General features: G+C 27.4%; 1 long non-coding RNA gene across 2 annotated transcripts; it reads right to left on the bottom strand.

The window, feature by feature from the left end:
- Positions 1-3,411: 3,411 nt before the first annotated feature.
- Positions 3,412-22,243, bottom strand: LOC129958347 (uncharacterized). 2 transcript variants are annotated; one of them, XR_008783207.1, is made up of 6 exons: positions 22,087-22,243; positions 17,073-17,147; positions 16,693-16,752; positions 12,480-12,540; positions 6,693-6,751; positions 3,412-5,415 (listed from the first exon to the last, which is right to left on the bottom strand). It is a non-coding gene; the product is annotated as an uncharacterized LOC129958347 (long non-coding RNA). The 2 variants fall into 2 exon arrangements; XR_008783206.1 differs by having other exon boundaries at positions 3,412-6,751.
- Between the last annotated feature and the right edge of the window lie 3 nt (positions 22,244-22,246).

Genomic DNA, 22,246 nt, shown 5'->3' with positions numbered 1-22,246 from the left:
CTGAAAACCTGATTTACACATAATTATTATTTTATCTATATCATGTGAACAGTACGATTTGTTCAACACTAGGATAAAATACTCTCATAATATTGTTTTTTATATTCTGTTTTTAAGTATTATGTCATAATTGCATTCATTATTTCTTATTTTATGGTGATTAATATGTGATCTCCCCAAGATTTATTTCACGTATCCTGTAAACAAGACATTAATATATAGCAAATCTGTTAATATTCTTTTATATTTTTAGTTTTGTCATTAAATATTGTTTTGTCCATTTTTAGTGCTTTGTAAATTTTACTAGTAATGTTTCTTTGTATGATGGGATTTGAGTATTTGTTGTAAAACTGCCTTTCATAATAGTTTCTATTTCAGGATTATTCTTCTCATCTCCTTTTGCTGATTTTATGTTTGTCATTTGCATCTTCATATATTTGATGCAAAAAATGTCTATCAACTCAGCTTTTCTCCTAATGGATACTGAATCTGAAGAATAAATATTTTTAGAACCCAAAGAATCCCTGCTTAAATTCTATCAGCAAGATGATCCACTTATTTGTAGAGACAATTATTTATTTGCTCCACATCTGTAGTAGATTTTCTTGAATGTCTTTAATTTAAGTAAAAAAAATTAACATACAGAAGCCTTTTAATTTTAATTATTTAAAACTGTTTGCATTTTGGTTTCATGTATTATACAGCACTTAAAAACTTGGCTTATTAAAATATGTTTTCATATAAATATGCAATCTCTAGAATTTGTATTATGGCTGTTTAATTTAGGAGTGTTGTAAATTATATAATAAATAAATACATTTTGATGTTGGGACTTTGTAAACTATTATGTTTTCAATAATTTAAAGGTTTTATAAATTTTTCCCTTGTTTTATTCTGTTTCTGTGTTTTATAAATTGTGAAAATATTGAAGTAATCAATCATGATTTTTTTAAAAACAATATTATGTGAAATTGTTTTATCACTTTAGATGGTTGTCTTTAATTCATTCTGAATTCAAATACAATTACTTCACAAGAATTATTCTTTTCACTTTTAGTATGTTTTTTTTTTTTTTTTTTTTTATTTACTTATAAAATTGAGATAATGAAATAAAATTTGTATTTTTAAGGGCATTTTAAAGTTTAATCCTTTTATAAAATATTTCTATATATTAGATTTATAATGAAGAAGAAAAAAGAATTCTCAATTTCTTTCTCTATTCTTCTTTCTTTCAAAACTAAGTTTATTAAAAACGCTATCCAGAGCATTCTACTACTACTGACTCTTCATTGACTCAAAAATGAACATTACTAAAAAGATATTTCTCAGACAAGCACAGTTAAAAAAAATCAGCTTGATGTCTATATTATACAAAATTGAGTGTAATTATCTATTATGTCTATTAATGGTTTACCAATGTATCATTTTTGATGAGCTACTCCTAACAAAAATAGAGTCGAATGAGAAATCAAAAGAGTGAATGTCAACCTTTTATTTGACTTGTGGGAGGGAGGATACAAAAATTAATTGGTTAATTGCTTGTTTTTCTTCTCCTGATATGTCACTCAGCTGAGCTCAATTCAGAAATTTTTATACTTTCAAAAACTATTCCCTATAGAGCCATATTGTCTATCTCTCCCACCTTTTTGATTTTTTTTTCTTCTGTCTTGAGTTTCTTTACCTATACTCAGATTTAACTCAAGAAAACTAGTAGCATACATCCTGCTGCTCAATTAGAATTAGAGATATATGAAGGATTCTAATTAGGATTATTATCATGGGGAAGATTTTCATTTGCATCTGGGAATAGAAGATGGCACAGAAGATTTTCAGAAATTTAACATCAGATATCAAAGATTTTGCAAATAGTTTTTTAAACCAATCTTTTAAATGAATTTTCTTAAAATTTACTTCATAGCTAAAAACAGTTTTATAATCCAAACTTTAAAAATAAGGTTTGAGTATTTTTTTTTTTTCAATACTTCAGGTTCAGTGGAACTTTTAAAATAAATGGCAGTAAAATTTTTGTGTCTTAGTTACTGTATTAAGAATATAAGTTAAGGGAATATGATTACATTTCCTTTATTTATTTTTGTGTATTATTATTTGTTTATTTTGAACAATTATGTTTGGATTTGCTACATTTTCAGGTATTATGCGGGTTTGTATTGAGGAAAATATAAACCAGCATTTTTAAAGTTGCTTTTTTTATTCTTATGTATATATTCTGTTGCCATGTACTTTAGTTATGAATTTTTAATTTAAGGTTGAGCCAGCGAAAAACTACAAAATCTGGATCTATATTTTGTGTTAATTTGAAGAGTAAATTTGAAGAAATATTAACATAAAGGCTCCAGCTATTGTCTTTCTGTTGTTCACATTATATTTCTCCTAGTAGTTCATGGCCTATTAGAATTCTTTTCACAAATACCACAGTAATATTTGGATTCTGCTCATCGTCACCGTCTTCACATTATCTTCACTTGATGAATTAATAATAAATCAAATTTATAAACGTATCCGAACGATCAGAACGTTTTCGAAGAGAAATATGCGCATATTATAAATGCCACAAAAACAGGTATCGCATTTTACACAATAAATAATGAAAACTTACTTCCCTGTCTAATATTTTCCCCTGCGTGTGCGCAGAATGTTATCGATTAGAACTGACTGGTGAGTATTTCTCTCTAAAAATATTTCTAAGTTCGTTATGATCGTTCCTTCGCTATCCTCTTCTATCAACGATGAGATTTCGAATTAATTCTGTGATTCTCTCCATTTTCGCTCACTCTTCAGATCACGTGACATCAAGAACAATTTTTTTGGGTTCTCCTATTATAGGTGAAATACCAGCGCCATCTATTATCCACCAGATAAAACTCGCCGATGAATCGGACAGAAGTGGGGCTTCCAAGAAGAGTGCTATTTCCAGTAAGTTGGAGGGGGTGGAGGAGGGGCAAACACCGAGACCAATCATGTTTCCTTTCCCGATCTGAGAGGAACTTGTTAGTTTCTCTTGTCCGACAGGGGATCGGTGGAAACAGAATATTAAATGATTAGGATAGACTCAGTTCGAGTAATCAAACTGCAGATTTTTCATGAAAACGTTTAAATCAAATCATAAAACAAGCGTATTAACAATGAATAAATACTTATGTGAGCAACAAACTTAAAATCTCTAAGTAGTTTTGGAAATGAAAGCATTAATGGCTATAAATGAACAAGAAACAAACTGGAAAATAAAAAAATAGTAAAGTATAAGAAATATATCTGAATCACATACTGTAGTTGTTCTAACCAGCACAACAGTTCAGGAATCCTGATGTAATTGCATGTTTTATTTCTACCAATAAGAAAACTAACAACTATTCTATGATAAGTAAATATTTAGTCAGCATCATCCTGATTGTTATATCTTTAATGCAATGTTGATGGTCAATGTAAAATGCGAATTTTATCTTTGAAACATGACTTTAATAAAAGTGAAATGCAGTGGACACTCAAAAGTATTTCAATACTACATTTTATTGGAAGGCTCACTGCAGTACTTTGGAACAAATAACATGTTATTCCTCAAGATATCCATAGAAAAAACAGTGTTCACAGGAAATGTAGAATTCTGTTATAAAACACATAAGTTGATCCACTTTATTACATGCAGACACATTATATATTTCCTAAATAATATTATTTAGAAAAGAAGGTAATAAATTCTTCAGATTGCCAAAAGTGAAAAAAACTGCAGATAATAATTATTGTGATATTTAGTTATTAATGAAGTTGTTAAATATATATTTTCTCCTGATTTATCTTTTTAAAGTGTTTAGTTTAATATCCGTCCTTAGCAGTAAAGAACATAGTATTGTGCTAGGTTACACTTCCAAAGATACAAATTAAAAAAAAAAAAACTATATTATGCTCCTGAATAATACAATTCATTTTTAAAATGATTAAGTTTAATTTAATTTGGAAGGCAAAATTTTAATGCATAGCAAAGTTAAAAAATAAATAAATTATCCCAATGTGCAACATCTCTCTTTATTTGGTCTCAATTCTGATGCCTTAAAAAAATGACATGCACTTACTCTGATAATGAAAACAAATTAAATATTTAAGTAACTTCAATGCAAGTTAACTAACATTCATCAAATAATGGAACCCACAATTTAAATCTGATCACAATGATTAAGAATGCACCACAAATAGCACCTGATTAACACTTAAAAATAAAAATATAGAAAAAAACATTAATATCAGTCTTCACTAGTATCAGTCTACACTGAATGTTGTCAGAATCAACCCTTTGCACACAAAAACTTAATGAGGTGCATAATTATGCAAATGAGTGTAAAAATTCCTTTTAGTGCATTGAACATTGAAAAATATAGGTTTGTTATGATTCCAAAAAAGTAATGTGTTTGTTTTTGCTATTAAAAGACATCTATATTAATCATTACCTAACAAGAAATGAAAATGGTGTATTTTTCAGAATATGGCAAGTTACACTTGATATAGGAGTGCAAAGAGTTAAATTAAAAAACATAAGCAATATATACATGAAAAGTTTCTTTCCGATTCATGTTTGAGAAATGTTTTACATGTTAACAATGATATTATGCTTTTCTAATTTTAAAAGCTGTAAACATATTAAGCCTATATGTAAAAAATATTAAATTATTCACCATTCATGTCAAATGAATTTTCTATGTATTTATCAAAAGTGCTATCAAATTTATCATGTAGACTTTTAAAAATACAAATTCTCCATGTCAGAAAATTTTTTTCAATGAAAACTAATTTTTACTCCACCAAAGAATGAGTAGTGCAATGATACTATATATAAAAAAGGCAATGAAGATGATTTTTTTAAGCTCAACATGTTTTTTGAAGGAAACTAATCATCAATACATTATTTTCTTCTTAAGCTTTGTACGGCTAAAAAAAGAAAATAGTAGATTAGTGAACTATAATACCAATCACACTGGAACTGCAATTTATCTATGCACTTTCTAAAACACTTTAATTTTCGATCATTTTTCCGCAATGCCATTAGATCAAAAATATAAAGCTGCTCTACAGTTAATACTGTCTCATATTTTTTTCCCATCTTGGATCAGCAATGGGAGATGAACAATTTTATAAAGTATCTTCATTTCTAAATAAGTAATTATTCTTGTAATAACAATGTCTTAACATGCATAAATATTTTGAAATTAAAAAAAATAAAATACTTCTATATATTTTTTTTTATTCTGTCTGATTTATAATTCATCAAAATAATCGCACATTAATAATCAGAGGCATGCCTACAAAATTTCATATTTTAAGAAGGGAAAAATGAAACGATGTAAACGATTCTTCATACATACTTGCAATCAAACATTACATGTTTAGCCCACCAAATTCGAATGACTGAAAAAGTAAATAATATGAATACTGAAAACAAGGAATTCTGCAAATTATTAAGAAGCCAAACCTTATTTACAAATATTCAAGCATGCAGGAGTTTCTTACTAAAGAAAAATAATACTGAAACAAACAGAGCAATAAATTATGAAACCAATTTTCTCAATGCTTAGCTACTTTTTATGAAAGATAATTAGGGTTTAATAAATGACATTTCTCTTCAACTTAAAAATGACAATAATATCTGCAAAGTCTGAATATGAGATAAATATGAAACATTTAAAATACAGTATTTTTAAAATCAACCTGGATTCAATAAGATAGTTACTTGAAATCAATACTATGAACAAGAATCACAAAAATTCTACATTATTAAATATTTAGATTAGTTGCTTAGTGTTCCAAGCATGCTGTTTAGAAATATTAAATCACACTCTTGAAGAATTGATTAATGTAAAAATATTTATCGTATAAGGAATATTATATATATATATTAGAGAGAGAGAAAGAGAAATAATTTCAATTCTAACAATCCTTTAATAAATGCATATGACAGATAATTAACAAAAATGCACTGATTTCAACAAATTCAAATCTGACTTTTCCTTTCTTAATTTTTTGATCTTGAATGCTTAATGCAAATACACACAAAATTATAAAATACCATACACAGCATTCCAAAATTTATTGCCTACTAGTTATAAGCCATATTTAGGCTTTAAAAGAACATGGAAGAAGAATATAATTAATGAAAGCTACATTGAAAGATTCTATGTAGGCTTTTAATCCTCATTTGCATCTCTATAATGGTGATTACAACAAGGTATTTATTTACTTTGAAAGAATATCAACAAAAAGAAGTTTAATTTGCACACAATCTCTCATCATAAAATGAATACCAGAACTTTATTATCATAAAGGGAATCCATTAAATGTGCTATATTTTAATTTGAATTTCATAAAAATATATTTAATAGAAACTATTACTATCAAACTACAAAAAATTAATTATGTGCCAAATAAGAAACAAAAGATATTAGTAATTTCTGAATATAATTATTTTGATATATTTTAAAATATAATTCACTAATTTCATTCAAAGTGAGTATAAAAGAAATAATTTATGTGTAGCCTATGAAATATGACAGAATGAAGAAAGATATTTAAATTTAATACAGCAGGAATGTGTATACACTCTTTTCGTTTAACAAAATATAGAGAAATGGCACATTTAATGCAAGATACCATCTAACCTTTCAGGCAAAATTTCTTTTATTACTTACCTCTGTTCCAATATTAAGAATATACTAAAAATTCCCTGAGTCATAATCAAAAGCACAATCTGAAATAGAAACATTTTATAATATATTTAGCTTCATAAACGTAAAGGTCAAAATTATATTGAGAAATATTAAAAGCCACCTCAGCAGCTATTAAATAAAGGACACTGACACTTCTTGGCACAATGGAATGAAACACTGACTGATACTATATATATATATATTTTGTGTTAAGAAGACTTTTAATAATGTAATATGAATTTCAAAAATTAGTAATGAGTTATAGAATGCATGCTAAAATGCAAGAATAAAAACGAGAAGCATAATGAAAATCATCCTTGTACATTCAAACAGTTCTAGAATATTAATATTGCTTTCCAGATGTATTTAAGACATAACTGACAGAGAATATAAATAGTATGGTGAACTGCCAACTCAAGTTAGGTCTCATTTAGTTCAAATATACATAGCTTATGCATATACCTTGCAATTCCTGTAGCAGAAGCAACAAAGTCATGAATGCTTCATAATAACACTCCAGTCTACAGCCCCCCCCCAATAATAAATTAACAGTTAAAATGCCATATTCCAGTACTTCTTATATTTATTCATTCCCTTGATCTAATCTCATAAAATTTTTTCCCACATGAGGAATTTGCCAAAGAGAAAACAAATTTTCAACTTCCAAAAATAAAAAAATAAATAATAAGAAACCAAGTCTCTCAAGAAAGTGGGAAAAGAAGGCTTATAATCCTTCTTTACTTCCTTATAAGAACAATTCTGCAAAATATTTATCTCCTAAAAAGAGAGAAGAAGGTTTAAGATTAAGAAGGTGGCTACAAGGTTTAAAATTAAACAATATTTTTTAAAAATCATCTTGCGAAATTAAAGGACTTTTAAAACATCAGCAATGGCTTTTTTACTGAAGCATCCCCTGAAAATGGATGCTGAAGCAAACAAACTAAGCAGCAATAGTATATTCCAAGTCTCCAATCAATAAATATTTAAAGTGTGATTTTAGAACACAAAATTGGTAAAAGCCATTCCATAAGAGTAATGTTTTTTAACTATTAGTAGCACTATAAATTATTATTTAATATATAAAAATTTGGAAAGGTATATAATTTGGAAGTTTATATGTTATACAGAGTTATATATGCGTGTTAAATCTATTGTTTCAGGGAAATGTGAAAATGGTATTTAGCGCAATAGTTGATGTAGCATCGAATTAGGTATGGTAGTTTGTATGGTATAATTTAACAATTATATAAGTAAAAAGATAGGGAGAAACAAATTTTGGAGTCAAGACCCTGACGAAATGTTTTAAACACACATAACAATTTCTTGTTAATGCCTAATGCTATGCATGATTTCAAAATCCTTAGTAAAGTAATACAATCAGCAAGGTTAAAAATATAAAATATATGAAATGTAACATAAAAATGAATCTTATGAATGAATGGACATTTGTTGAAGAAAATTATTTCTTAAAATATCACGAAAATTTTGCTATAATGCTTTTTATAATCTGAGATCTAGGTCAGCCCATTAGAGTGTGATTTAATATTTGTTTGCATTAATGCCAATAATAAAATTTAATCTAGAATTAATTACTTGCATTCTTAAATATATCTCATGGTTCATTTATACATATTAATTATACAAATAGCTACAGTCTGGCATATTGTGAATTTGCTGAAATCATATTAACTATTATGTAACAAGAAATGTTATAAATTAATAATAATATAGTACTTATTATATTAATTAATTATTATATTAATTATTTGTTTTCCTACATGTATTTTCAGAAAATCTTAGCATAAAATGCTTTGAATAAAGACAATAACAATTAACTTTATAAACCAATAGAATAAAAGTTAATAATATTCATATACCAAATTCAATAAATAAAGTTGAGTCTTATAATAATATACTTAAATTTTACTGACATTGAATATGAACATTACTTGAAAAGATAAAGTTAATCACAAGTTGACTAAATAAGAAGAGAATGTTTTTGCAGAATATAAAATATACTGCATTTAAATAATCAGTGGTATGCATTTAAAATTTCAGAAAATTCTAAATTTAACTATTGAATGAGATTTAACATGCCTCCCAGGTATTCAAATTAGTATAAATAAGGTAACAACCTAAAATCAATGTCTTTTAATGAGTGAATTCAATTACATTTTTAATGGATAACTGAATACAAAAATATTCAAGAAATGTAAAAAAGTTTTTTAGAAAATTCACATTTGAACAACTATCATTTTGAAAAAAAATTTCCAAGTAGTCTAACAAAACAACTTCAGTAGCACATTTTCTACTAATGTTAGGAAACTTATTTTTTTAAAAATGAAGAAATAAGAGCATAAAGGAAACACTTTAGATATTATTACTGTATAATAAATTAATCCTTTTGCTTCATACTTCCTAAAATTTAAATGGTAACTATAGATAGCTTTCATTTTCAAAAATTAGAAAGCCATTCATTTAATTACATTATAAGAAAAGAGGAAAATAGTGTTTCCTGTTATAACATTTTCAGTCAAGGTCAATGATAAAATTACAACAATAATAAGATTAGAAACAATAGCTATTTTTGCAAACAACAAAGAAAGAACAAAATAATGGCAAAACATGAAAATATTTCAGAAAGCAAGTAATAGAATTAATTTATTTTACTGTTACTATTACCAGAAGGTAAATGGAGACCAAAAACTACAACATGCATAACATTATTTCAAAAATCTTACTACTGGAAGATTTTTCACTCTCGAATCACCTTTAGATTTTTTATTTCAGTGGAAATGGAAGAAAATGAAATTTTCTTACTGTGTACTCATAGAAATGAAATTAAAGTGAGTAATTTTTTTGTGTAATAGAAATATATAATTATGAAAATGGAACATAAAAATGGATTTAAAAATTTTACATTATTCAATACAGAAAATTCTATCAACAAATTTCAGATACATAATAATATGTTTAGCAAAGTTTTTAAACTGTTGAATACAAGCATTGTATGAATGTGAGAAATAAATAGATCAAATAAGAAGAGAAAGTTATGCATTCAAAGTTAAAGCCTGTATTTTGAAGTGTTCAAACAGTATCTTTTGTTTTAAAATGCAGAGACAAAAACGAAATTCACAGATTAGAAAGGGTATCATAAGATAAGTTGAGAACTCAGCATGGCAATAGTGGTAGTATTTGTAGTAAAGCAATTTGGTTGTATACGATTATGTGAGAATTATTCAGTAATTTTATGTTGCAATTTAATTGATTCACAACACACTATGTCAAAAGAGGAAATTCTTCTTAGTTAAAAAGGAAGGAAACAGATCTCAAAATAAGATTTTCACCATACAGGCTTCCAAAAAAAAAATTTCAGCTGTCAGATATTTTTGATATGGATTAAATATTTGTAAGAGATCAATATATGGTTTGAACAGAGTGCCTGCAATTTATCAGCATTATACAGATGCATTATTTAATAGTATGGAAGAAGTTAATGTGTTTAAAAGGTGACGCTAGAATAAACAGAAGTATCAAGACGCCTCATTTTAAAACTCCAGAAAAAAAATTATTTTAGATAAATATAAAGAACAAGGAATAAAACAAAATCCAACACTAGAAAGGCAGTTTACTCTGTACACTTCGAAAAATCAGCAATAATCATTTTGACAGCTCTTGTTAAATTATCCAAAACAGCACACTTTTCAAGATTAGTTTGCTAAAATATGTTTTTAAATTATATTTAGCTATTAATTTTTTTATATTTTCATTGCATTTTCTTTTCATTGTTATGCCGTTGGTGCTATTTTATCATGTTTGAGAATATTGATTGAGTGCAGTTTTCCTTTTTTAAGCAAGAATAATCTCAGTACTTCTTACTTACTAAGCTTCATAGTAAAAACAAAGATAAGTTCTCTAATTTGTAATGTTTTGGTTAATAAAAAAATGTCAGTTGCAATGTTTTGTTAAATATGAAACAGCTCTGCGAAATCACAACCTCACTAATGTATCATGAAAGAGTCTGTTTTAATTTTTCTGATTGTAGAAAGCCAATCCACAAATATTGTGACAAGACATCAGCTACCATCCAAAATTTAAATTGAGAATTCACCAAGGTTTCCCTACATGATTCCCTACCAATGCTTGAAATGTTTGCTCATCTACCACTGATTTGAATAGCTTTTTAAAAAAAACAAATAATTTTGAATAAGCATGTTGAAAAACACTAATATATTAATACAAATTGATTTGTCTGAAGTACTTTTGATTTAGTAAACTTCAGATCCAACAGTAAATATCTTAAAATTACTCTCACTCTACTGTGAATAACTATTTCACGAAAAAAAGTTTAAGTCATGCAACAGAATTTTTTTTTTTTTTTTTACTGAAATATTTTCTGGGGGGGGGGGAAAGAGCTTTTAATTTATCTATAACACAAAGCTGCATATCAGCAAGAGTTGACAAGCTTTTCTACATGCATAATATTACATGAAGTGCAGAATATTTTCATTTATACAGAGTATTCATGTACTAGCAAAATTCAAAAAAATTACATGCCTAAAGGCAGATGAATGCAGTCCAGGCATTTCTTTCAACATACTGTATTGTTGTTGTCATTCTAAAGAATATCAGAAGGAAACTGCAGCTTACACTTTTCTATTTTTTGCAGCTTTCTCACTTCACTCATTTTTGGGAGATAGATATTAGTATCTTTGCTTTCAAGCTCCTCTTCACAGCCAGGAATTCATTTTGAAAGAAATCAAATTTTCCATCTGAATAAGAATTGGTTTCAGATAAGTTCTGTAACAATTGATATGTCACTGAATTGGACATTCATGTGTTCTGAGACGGTTAATCATATGCATGCCTGCAGTTAATGAGATTCTACTATTCTTTACTATTGTTTCATTGTTATGTTTCAATGCATCTGTAATATTCAATTAAATGTGTATTAAGTTAACTGTCTTAATTCAAAACCCCAAATGTAGCAGAAAAGACAATTGATAGATCTGGGCAAATAATTCTGCTTGAAAATGTATAATTATTTAAAGGGCATCACAATAAAATAAATACATACAAATCAATTCAATGGAACATAAAATATACAGATGAAGATATCTTAAAATATATGATATTCACTAAAATATGAAAAATCAATACAGTGAAAAAGAGAAGACCATATACAAAAAAATTGAACCTTAATTTCAAATAATGCAAACACACAGCATTCAACAGAATTTAGAATCATTCTTTAAAATACATTACTCAAAAAATAAATGTTTAAAATTTCTTTTCTGAAAAAAATTTAAATTCATATATGTAGTAGTCTCACAACTATATGACATGAAAAAAAATTTGATTTATAAAATTATTTTATTTGGCTTGGTTTTAAAAGGTTTACTCAAGCAGTTGTGGAATTTTCAATATTTGGAAGAAATAATTTTTTCACCAAAATGCTTAATATCATCAAACAAGAATGTAATTTTCAAAAGTATATAAGAGATGCTTAAATTTCATATTTTTGATGCCAAGGTTTGAAGGAATTAATTGTTTAATATAAAACTAATTTTCTTATCGTTTAAATAGCTCGATAACTATTAGGAGCAACTATTATTTTTCTTTTTCTTTTGTTTCCCTGTCCAAGCATGAGATATAAGTGGGAAAAAATTCTCAACTACATATAATTTTGTTTTGTAACCAAGCAATAGCTATACTTCCTGGTAAATATAAAAAATATAACATGTCTAAAAAAATTTGTAAAATGCTTACCATTTTTGTATTTTTCAGCCTCAAAGCATGCAGAGAATGTGCAATTTTAATATCATTAGGTCTGGAAGAAAAGACAGATAAAGCATTTTATTCTGAAGAAAAATATAAATAAATTAAAGTGTACCATTTTTTTTTTTTTTTTCTGTAGAGAAAAAATATAACTAAGAAAATATTGAATTTTTCCACAAGCTAATTAAACAACTAAACTGTTTCAATATATTCAGTTCATCATTATCATTTAAACAGTGGAAACAACTAAACTCAGATTTAATTTTTAAAAATAAATCAATCATATTTACAATGCTAAATAACTGTTTCTAAATATGATGCATTCTTATGTGTATCTACTATAATATAGTGAAGTATTTTTGAAAAATGTCAAAATAAAAAAAGAATGTAAAAATAAAACTTTTCAGCCATACAAATATAGGGGTTCATGACAGAATTAACATGACAGTTAATTCATCAAATATAAAAAAAAAAAAAAAAAAATAAACCAACAACCAAAAAAATATTCATAAAGATTGTCACTATACATATATTTTAAATTGTAGTATTATTAACATTTTTAAAATAGAAACTTTTAATTTTAGTTTTTAAAAAATAATCAGTTGTAATATATATAACATTATATTAAAAATTTTTTCACAAAAAGCCCATTGATAAATTTGAGATATCTGGGAATATGCTGCATAAATTTTACTGCAAAAGTATAAGAATGTCATCAGAAATAGAGAAAGTAATGCAAAACTGGATTAAATAGGGAAAGAAAATTTTTCATGAATATAAAATGTATCACATGAAAAAAGGAATCTAATTTGTTTAAAAGTTACGTTGTTTCTCTGTTCTCAGAAATGCCTAAAGGAATACCTTTGAACGATTTGCAAAAAGGGAAAATTTCCGCATATCAAAATGATGGTAAAGGTGTCAGAGATTGCTCGATTGTTGCAGGTGAGCCCCAATACAGTTTCAAACTTTATCAGAAATGCTTAAAAAAATGGAAATAAAGAGAAGACTGGTAGAGAGAAGAAGTTAACACCACGTGATGAAAGAAAACTTGCTTGTGTGTTGAAGAAGAACAAAGGAAGTGTTTCAAAGGCAAGAAATCAAGCAGGACTTAATCACATGACGAAACAAACAGTTTACAACTATATTAAAAGATCTAAAAAATTCATTTTCAAAAAACGGAAACACCATCCTTAGTGGAAACAAGCTCACATTGATAACCGTTTAGCGTGGGCTAAGGAGCACATGTGATGGACTACAGAATGGTCTTCTGTGATATTTTATGATGAAAATAAATTTAAATTAGACAGTCCAGACGGATATCAGCAATACTGGTATTGTCTGGGGACTGAAGGCGAATACTATTCAATACGACAAATGGGAGGAGGGAGTTTAATGGTTTGGTTGGCTGTTGGATACAGAGGAAGGACAAGTCTGGTTTTCTGAAATGGTAGGCAAAAACATACAGACTACATTCAAGTGATGAATTCCGAGCTTATGCCTCTGAAATGGGGGGTGAAGAGTGGAAGTTTCAGCAAGACGGAGCTTCCATTCACACCGCCACTGGAGTCAAAAATTGGTTCCTAACAAATAATGTGGATGTTTTACCATGGCCAGCCAAAAGTCCTGACCTTAATATAGTGGAAAAAATCTGGGCAATGCTAGTTCGTCGAGTTTATGCTGATGGAAGGCAATTTGATTCGCAAACTCAGCTTCGAGAAGCATTGAATGACTAGTGGGACAATTTTTGTCAAACTGAAATTCAAACTCTAAACAATTCACTTCCAAACAGAATATTTGAAGTTATAAAGGCCAATGGGAAGACCATTCCTTATTAAAGTCACTATTTTTTCATTCATTATAATACTGTCCTTCTACTTTTTTTACAAAGTTTCAAAACAGAGAAACTATTTTTGTTGCCATTAATATTTTATGTTTGAACATCATAATTCTGATGTTAAAATTGTATTTTTGAAATATTTGTTAAATGTTTCTAATAAAAAAATTAAGTAAAATTAAATATTTTTCGGTTATTGTTACAAAATCAAGCGTCTTACTTTTTTTACGCAGTGTAACTGCTTTACAGAGCAGGGGGGGGGGGGTGAAAATTCTTCTCACAAATACCTTGTATATTGCAATAATAATCAGCAGCTTCTTTTTCGATTGGAAAAATGATATGATTTTGATTTGAGACCTATTACTGACAATAAAGGCAGATGTTTAAAATGTATGTTGCTATACAATGTCTATCAGTCATTTTCACTTTCAAATTCTCAACCTGGAAAAAGAGAATATCAAAAGGTCCTAAGGATACTCTGCTTTCAGGAACATCAGAGGTCTATTCACGAAGATCTAAAAATTGCCTTCTTCCAACAGTTACAGGAGATACTCCTGTTTTATTTGATTAGAAGATAGTAAGGAATGCACTAATCAAAAGCAAATGAAATGACATTTAAAGGTAAACATAGCTATAAGTGCAGTAGACTTTATCAGGGATCCTTAAGATGATAGACAACATATAATTATTCCAATCTAAAGAAACAATTGATTTGGACACAAAATAATAATGATGGTTGCTTTCAATATGTTAAAAAAAAAATTTCGTCGAGTAATGAATATTTAATCAAGCTGATTTTTTTACTTTCCAGTAATTCATAAATTCAGTAAAAAGTAAATATCTCCCACATTTATATCTGATATTGAGTTTTTTTTTTCTTTTGCATGGCCATATTGTTTTAGAAAGGTTATTGAGAATCTTTTGGGCTGTAACAATGCAGAAAACAACAGAGAAAGTTGCATATATGCCGAAAAATTCTGGAAAATTGGATTCCAATATAAGCATAAAGGTTCATTTTTTACAAAGTAATTTGGACAAATCTTCTTAAAATCTGGGACATATTGATAATATACAAAAAGAGATGTTCCATCAGGATATCATAGCAATGAACCAAAAACATCAAAGCAGGTGGGGTACATAACTTTTGAAAATTTACTGCATTATTTCGTTCATTCATTTTGTTTAAAATGTTTTCCTTTAACTTACATATAATATTAATTTGTATAATGATTTAATTTTTGATTTATATATTGATTACTTTTCACAATAAAGATTATTTAATGCAATGATTTAATTATACACTAGTTTTTTCAACTGAAACAGTTTCAATGTGATTTGAGCGTCACACACATATAAGAATATGAATTAATAAATTTTGTTTTCACTTTAGCATAAAAATTGGAGGCAATTATGTAAAAACAATTCCAAGTTCATAATTACTCATATAATCACTGCAGTATAATTAGCACTAAAATCAGTATTGTACTGATAAGTATTTTTGTTCTAATACAAAAATACAATAATCAAGAACAACAAAACACAAAAATGTTTTTATTAAAGTTTAAACCTTTTAATATATAAAAATCTATCAACATATAGTATATACATTATCATATGCATAATAAATTTAACTCATACTAATTATAAATAATATTTGAACAAATAGGGGTCAAATATGAAGAGAATGTATGATGAATAAATGCATTGCATTAAAAAAATAGGCAAGAAATCAGTGGCGCACATACAAAATTTTGGAGATTCAGTAACAGAAGACTATTTAGAATGCTTCCCTGAAATCAATTCAAAGTGGATACATTAACAAACTAAAATCAATGCATGCTCATAAATAAATCAAGCTTTATTTTTAATAAAACAGCCAAGTAGCAAAATGTGCAAAGAATCACCCCAACTACAAAATTTACAACAATTTCTGACTGGCAACTACTGTATTAAAAAAATAATCTCTAAGTGAGCAAACAGACCAACCTCTGCAGTTCAATATCTATTAATTTCATAAATTTTATTCAATAAGGAAAAATTAAGCAAATGAGAGGAAAACTTAAGATATTATTATTGTATATTAAAGTAAGCAACTTGCATGAAAAAATGTCCATCTTATAAATCTTAAATAGTAATTATTAACAATTTATATTTAAAAAACGAACTAAGAGATAATTCCTATCAAAGGCATTCCGAAAAATAAGAACTATTTTTCATCAGATTAAAAAAGAAATTACTATTAAACAGGAATAAATTTTAATAATGAGGTGAAGATTTCATCTAATTTACTTTACTTTGCTATCATTGATTCTAGTAATTTATACAAACCAACAAATAATACACACATAAAAGAATTTGGGAAACTCTAACCTTAGGAAGATTTTTCAGTCTTGGATCATGCAGAGATCTCTGATTTCAGTCTCACAAATTCTGAAAGGAAAGAGGTAGAAATTTTTTAAATAAAACAGTTTGTACGAAAAGAAAATTATGGGGAATAAAGAGTTATAGTTTACCAATAACAAATATAAAAATAGTTTTTAAAATTTTAAACAATTCAATATCAAGTAATCCACCAACTAATTAAAGACACATCATAAAACACTTTTAAAATTCTTCTTTATACAATGTGCAGAACTACAGATTATACAAATATATCTCTTTGTATAGAGATAAATGAATTTTAAATTAAGAGCAAAAACATATATTGTCTGTATTAATAAATATGCTAAAATTAAATTTTAAAAGCTTACCTTCTAAAAGAATGTTCTTTAAATGCTGAACATACATTCTTCCTTTCACAAAGAGACACTTATTAAGAATGCCATCTATTAAAATTATAAAAATATTATACATGTAATAAAATATAATATGCAACAATATATATTTCTATTATGGTTTAAATCGTTAACAATTTATTCTGTGTTTACTAAGCTTCAACACTAAAATGTTTTTAATATTAACTAGAAATGGAAGTTAGCTTAATATGTACAACATGGAAGGTGGGGGGGGGGTCTTTTTTCTTTTTATTTACTAATATATAATTTATATCATCAAGAATAGAATTTAAATTACACAGAAGCAATTCTGAAAAAAATTAAATATTTTATTATTTGATTGAAGAGGAGGGCATTAAAAATCATTGATTTCTTATAGTAATTTTATATGATTTCACTCATCACATAACGGCAAATAATTTAAAAAGGCCTTGAGCAAAATTAGAAAACAAATAACTAAAACAATACAGGTCCAAACAGAATGAACTCACTGTTAAAAGACAATGGATATTGTTTATATATATATATATATATAAAACATTGCAAGGTAGGTAATATCACAAAAAAGAAAACATGAACATGCTTTATAGGACAAAAATACAAATAATTAATTAGAAATAAATGCATTCCTATCCACTGAACACAATAGACATTTTCCTGCAAAAATTTTCTTAAAATTCTACAAGAAACAAACAAATTCTACATTTAAACAATTATCATACAATATTTCATGTCATTCAGTTTTAAATGATGATTGGCTAAACTGTACAGAAATTTGCTTGATTTGGAAACTTTTATGCTAAAAAAAGAAACAATTTAGAAAACCTCCGAATGTAATAGAATTTATGGAGATTTTCATATATAAAACTGTAAAAATTCTTCAGCATTATTTTTTAATTATTTGTAAATAAATAGTATAACGCTCTTTTGGTTACAGATTTATTAAATGTTGAGTCGATATTTGGACATTCATTTGTTTCTTTTTCTTTGAATTTAGATGATAATGTGTTTCTTCTTAAGGACTGAAGTTAAATTTATAAATGATTTATGAAGGTGACCATTCGTACTGATTTTACCAGTACAGTACTGGTTTTCAGGGCATAAGTCCTGGTTAGTCATTAAACAAAACCAGTACACGAAAAGTACTGGTTTTAGATTAGAAAACATTAAAACAAAAAAAATAATAATAATAAAATAAAAATAATAAAATTAGAACTGGCAACCATGATAATTCCATGTGATATCGTCAGGTGTCGCATGAGCAGGACCGCCACGACGTCTTACAAGCCAGTGGTGGTCTGATGTACTAACTACTGTGATGTACCTACCTTATTATTATCATGGCGGCAAAACGACAAAAGTGCGTATTTAATGACGATTTAAAATTAAAATATACATTTATTAAAGAAAGTAATAATATTGATCTTAGAGAAGTATATTGTGAAAAATGTAGAAGTACGTTTTCTATTGCAAATAGTGGGAAAAGCGACATTGAAAACCACATAAAAACAGTTAAACACAAACGAGAAGTGTCAGCAGTAATTGCAAGTTCGAGTAAGACATCATATTTTAGGAAAAAAGAATTTGAAACTGCCGAGAAGAAAATAGCTGCAGCTGAAGGTTTGTAGGCATATCATACAGTTATGCATAATCAATCTTTTCGATCAAAGGACTGTACCCGTAAACTTATTAAGACATATTTCGATGCTAAATTCACATGCTCTAGAACCAAATACGAAGCTATAATCACCGATGTACTTGTCCCTTATGCAAATCAAATATTGGATGAAGATTTGAGAAACGTAAGTTTTATATCAGTGTATTCAGACGCCTCAAATCACAAAGAAATTAAACTTATTCCTTTAATTGTCAGATATTTTTCATACAAGAATGGAATACAGGTAAAAACTATTGAAGTAAAGGATTTGCCAGGAGAAACGTCTGACATAGTTACCGAATATATTGTAGAGGTCTTAAAAAAACATAATTTAGAAAGCAAGATATTAGGGTTTTGTGCCGACAACACCAACACTAACTTTGGAGGCATGCGAAGAGCCGGGAAAAATAATATTTTTACCAAACTAAAAGCTACTTTGGACGGACGGGAGCTTGTCGGAATTGGTTGCTCAGCGCATATTTTAAACAATTCTATACAAACCGCGGCGGACTGCCTTCCAATTGATATACAAACTTTAATTACCTAGATTTACTCTTACTTTTACATTTATACTGTGCGCGTCAGTGAATTAAAAGAATTTTGTAGACATAGAATATTAAAAACTTTTGGGTTACAGTGCTACGCGGTGGTTAGCGTTACGACCAGCTATTGAGGGCGTGTTGGAAATAATTTCCCGCATTAAAATCGTATTTTGCGTCTAATGAAAAAAACTCCGACAATTATTAAAAATTATTTTGAGAATCCTGAAACCGAATCTTGGCTTTTCTTTCTCCATAATGTGCCGTCAATGTTTCATAACACGGTTTTAAAGATAGAAGGACAGGATATTTCTATGTTGGAAACAAATATCATTTATAAGGATCTTAAAACCAAAATTGCTGACAGGATAGCAAGTGTGTTTCTGCCCCTGCAAGTTCGACAAAATTTAAAAAGGCTAGAAGAAGACGGCTTAGTTAAATCGAATATTTTCAAAGAAAAAGTGGTGGAATTTTACAGCACATGTTTTCAGTATCTGGAAGAATGGGAAGGCCATTTTGAGGGAATTGAGAAGTTTAATTGGATTACATTAAACATGAAACCTACGCATCAAATGGTTCAAGTATGCAGTGACTATTTAATTCAACATTATCTGGAAATAAATTTAATTGAAGATGAGCTCTTTGATGAAATCTGTTTCATTCATCTCTGCACCACAGATGAGAAACTTGGGCATTGGAAACGAAATTGTGTTTCAGTATCAGATAGGTGGATTGAAATTTTTAAAACCTTTAAAGAAAATGATGTGTCCAATAATATTGGGAAATTGGTAGAGTATTGCCTCTGTATGCCAGGAACTAATGCACCGACCGAACGGGTTTTTTCTTTATTAAACAACATCTGGACTAGCGAGAAAACCCAATTGAAAGTGGAAACTTTGAAATCCTTGTTGATTGTCAAAAATAATTGAAATGCAACCTGTATGGAATTCTATGCAAATATACAGGAAAATAAAAATTTGTTAAAAGCAATTCACTCCTCAGAAAAATATAAAAAAACAAACTAAATTAAATAACTCCTTATGTTTTATTATGTTATTATATTAGGTATGGCTTATCATGTTATATTATGTTTTATTTTTATATTGTAAATTCATATTTTAGTTTTCATATTTCTTGTGTTTAAATAAACGCAACATTTTTTGATATCTAAAAGTTTTTTTATTTACTTAGGTATACAGGTTGGCCATTGGGTGAATTTTTGATAAAAATTTATAAAATTTGGGCGTGGCTGGTCAAAATTCATGTTGTCCTGGTTTCAGGTTAAAAAAAATGGTCACCTTATATTAAAAAGAACATTCATAAAACTAAAAAAACTAATTCATAAAACAAATAAAAACCAAGAAATATGCAAAATTCCTAATAAAATAATCATTTATTTTTTTATTTTTGTGAACTTTACCAGATCCAAATACTTAGTAATTTTCAATATACTAAAAATAATTAACATTATCATAAGATTAATTTACCATTGTAATAATTATTATTTACTATATGTAATAATTTCAATAGATTTTTTTTTATTTTAATAATAATAAACTTTTCACTATGTTTGATACAATTAATATTGATTACTTTAGCTGAATACTATTTTTTCAATTATATCTAATCACTTTAGCTTGCATTGTTTTCAAATTATTTATTTTCACATTACTATTTCATGTATATATAAATTGTAATTAATTATCCATGTTTGAGACATACAATGATGAACAAAAAAACTGCATCTGTGAAAAAATAGAAAAATGTGATACTAATGTTTTTTATGCAATGATGAAATGTTTATGATAAAATACAGTTGTAGGATTAATCAATCAAATTTTATTGGGATGAATAAATTACTGAGACTTAATTATTAGGGAAAATGAATAAAAAGTGAAATTGCAATATTTAAGAAAATGTGGAACAAAGCAATAAATACACAAATTCTGTGGTGAATGTAAATTCCACATAACCGCAATCATATTACATGTACTTAGATGCGTATACATGCATGAGTATCACTTCAATATTTAATAGATCTATGCCTCACCGCTTGGTAAATCTGGTATTAAATTTTACAGTTCGATATATGCAGTCTGGGAGATAAGCTTTACTTTTACAATTCGGAACTTAAAGCTTATTGTCGAATGAAGCATTAAATGTAGAAGTTCTCTTCTACACTAAAAAAAATAATAATAAAACCTTATTCAACAAAAACATGGAAATGAAACCATTAATTATCAACTTATTTATGAATTGTAATGATTTTTTCACCTATGGTCAGAAAAATAAGGTGCACATTAATATTCCACCTGAACTTCAAGCAGATAGTGCAAAATGCTTTTGTCCCAGAGAACTGAATTATATACTCTATTAACAATACAGAAAACAAAGAGGGTCATCATAAAATTGTCTTTCCCAGAATGTTTTTAAAAAATTATTTTGACACAATTTAAGATAAACCTTAAAAAAATATTTTCCAGTCCAATCCAAAATAATTATCAATAATGTTTCCATTGCCTTCTAAAAGGTTATGTTTTTAAAAAATGATAATATAAATTGTAAATTAGGGGGTTAAGAAAATAAATATTAAGTAGCATTTATATGATATTTTTGAAATGGTAATGATAGGATAACGGTAATAAACGATAACAAAAGAAATAGGAATAAAATATTTGTTACTGAAAGACGACAAAATACTAAAATATCATTTTTTGAAATTTTTTTTTTACTTTTAATTCTTAAGAACTTGTTTTTTTTTTGTACTTTAATATGTATATAAATTTACTACTACCTTTTCCAATAATTAGTAGAGTTCATTTGGTATAGTTGGCTCCTATTAAAGCCTGTCGAGGACAGTTTTCCGTTTACGTTCGCAGGCAACCGATCAAGCAAGATTTTCATCGTCAGCTCTATTCAACCTGCTTTCAAGTTTTTTAAAGTGGTGTTGCTAT

This window comes from Argiope bruennichi, chromosome X1, assembly GCF_947563725.1.
Source record: "Argiope bruennichi chromosome X1, qqArgBrue1.1, whole genome shotgun sequence".
Classification (NCBI taxonomy): Eukaryota; Metazoa; Arthropoda; class Arachnida; order Araneae; family Araneidae; genus Argiope; species Argiope bruennichi.
Note: the sequence above shows the minus strand (reverse complement) of the source record. Positions and strands in the feature narration are given on the sequence as shown.